The sequence below is a fragment of the Panthera uncia genome, chromosome X (genome assembly GCF_023721935.1).
Source record: "Panthera uncia isolate 11264 chromosome X, Puncia_PCG_1.0, whole genome shotgun sequence".
NCBI classification, from domain to species: Eukaryota; Metazoa; Chordata; class Mammalia; order Carnivora; family Felidae; genus Panthera; species Panthera uncia.
Window position 1 is genome coordinate 70311640 of NC_064817.1, and position 2524 is coordinate 70314163.

Consider the following 2524-nt stretch of genomic DNA (forward strand, 5'->3'; position numbering starts at 1 on the left):
GCTATTTATTTATGTTTTAATGTGAAATTTATTGTCAAATTGATTTCCATACAACACCTAGTGCTCATCCCAGAAGGTGCCCTCCTCAATACACATCACCCACCCTCCCTTCCCTCCCACCCCCCATCAACCCTCAGTTTGTTCTCAGTTTTTAAGAGTCTCTTACGCTTTGGCTCTCTCCCTCTCTAACCTTTTTTTTTTTCTTCCCCTCCGCCATAGACTTTCATTAAGTGTTTTTAAATAGTTTGCAAACAAACCTTAAAATCTAAACACCACCAAGCTGTTACAGCAGTGAGTCCACGTGGAGATTTTTTTAAACACATGGACCGTTCCCCTTTGGCATGCCCCAGAAAACCCTTAAAAGAGAAAGCACACACACACACACACACACACACAAGCATGAAGGGTTGGGAAGGATGGAGAAGGATGGAGCAGAGGACAGATGGTGAGAAGTGGAGAGGGGCTGGGGAAGAGAGGAGTGGAGGTGGAATGTTAGTGATAAGAAAAAGTAAGGCAAGTTAGACAAAGACCACTGAAGCACCTGCTTTTCACTGCCTGGAGATGCATTTCTTGCATCCAAGTAGCCCGTGGAACAGTTGTGGCCACTACCTTTGGGTGCCTAAGGAGGCTGAGCAAAGCAAATTCTGATTTTAGCCATCAGAAAAAACATGACATGAAAGGCTGCCTGCCTGCCTTCATCCCCTTGGCTTATGACACCTATGCACGTGACACTGAACTAGCACAGACTGCATCACAATCAGGCACGCTATATGTATCTATAGGCAATGTTCATGACTCACCATAACCGAGGCCCATAATCTCAGTTTCCCACGGCTGAGCTCCAGCTTCAACTGTGGCTGAAGCCAAACAGAGCATTCCTGGCCTCAATTCCTCCTTTGATTATCTCTCACTGAAAGAGTTCCGGTGTTGGTGCCTGATGGAGATCTCACTCAAGATCTAACTCAAGATGAATGCTTCAGTTACCCACTTCGAAATGTCCACACTCTATGTCAGAGACTTGCACCCTGAAGTGAATGAGGCAATGTTGTATGGGAAATTCCTTAGAGCTGGGCCTATCCTTTCCATTCGGTTGTGCCGCGATGAGGTAACACGCCACTCCCTGGGCTAAGCGTATGTAAACTTCTTGGTGCAGGTGGATACTGAGTGGGCTCTGAACACTATGAACTTTGATATTATGAATGGCAAACTACTGCCTATTATGTGGTCCCAGCATGACCTATCACTTTGTAAGAGTGCAGTGGGCAATATATTCATTAAAAATCTTGCCATCTATTGTTAATAAGTCCCTTTATAATACATGTTCTGTCTTTGGAAACATTCTTTCTTGTAAAGTAGTAAGTGATGAAAGTGGATCAAGGGGTTTTGGATTTGTGCATTTTGAGAAATCAGATGCCACTGAAAGGGCTATTGCAAAGATGAATGGTATTCTGTTGAAAGGTAGGCGAATTTTTTTGGGCAGTTTAAACCTCGCAAAAAAAGGGAGGCAGAGCTCAGAGCTGAAGCAAATATATTTACCAGTGTTTACATCATGAATTTTGGAGATGATGTAGATGATGAATGCCTTAAAGAAATTTTTGGTGAGTTTGGTTCTGTATTAAGTGTGAGAGTTATGACTTTTGAAAGTGGAAAATCCAAAGGGTTTGGATTTGTGAGTTTTGAGAATTGGGAAGATGCAAAGAAAGCCATTGAAGAAATGAATGGAAAAGTCCTTAATGGAAATCATATTTATGTTGGTAGAGCCCAGAACAAACTGGAGAGACAATATGAACTAAAACACAAATTTGAACAAATAAAGCAGGTAAACTCACCAAGGGCAAGGGGGCTAACCTCTATGTGAAAAATCTTGAAGAGGAAATTGATGACAAACAACTGAGAAGAGAATTCTCTCTCTTTGGGACAATCTCTAGTGCCAGGGTCATGATGGAGGCAGGCCACAGCAAAGGCTTTGGTTTTGTTTGGTATACAACTCCTGAGGAAGCTAATAAAGCTGTCATGGAAATGAATGGGAAAATTGTGATCACCAAACCACTGTATGTGGCTATTGCACAGAGTAAGGATGAGTGCCATGCTTTCCTCACCAAGAACTACATGGAGAAAATCTCAGCTGTGAGAGATGAAGATAATCCTATAATCAACTATTGAAATAAAACACCATCAAATAACTTCATGTCGATTCTTCCTCAGTCTCACTGTGCAGTGCACATCTTTGCAAGCCTGTGTTCAGGGACAAACATCATCCATCTCAGAATATACATTATGCTATCCACACAGCAGTAGCACATAAGCCATTAGTCAGCACCTTCATACCACCACAAGTGCCAGGGATCAAATCAGCCTATCAAATCACCAGTACAACAACCCTGACCATGGCTGTTTAACCTCAAACTTCTTCTTTGGGATCACATGCAAACCAAAGATTCAAGAAAGTTACTGGTGTTGCAGATGTCTTCAGGCCTCGTAAATTTAAAGTAGGAAGGCCAGCATCCATCCAGAAGCCCATCCC

The 2524-nt window shown here is 42.6% G+C and overlaps 1 pseudogene; it reads left to right on the plus strand.

Annotated features, from left to right (window-relative positions):
- Positions 1 to 680: 680 nt before the first annotated feature.
- On the plus strand, positions 681 to 2163 carry LOC125931342 (polyadenylate-binding protein 1-like; annotated as a pseudogene).
- The last annotated feature ends 361 nt before the right edge of the window (positions 2164 to 2524 follow it).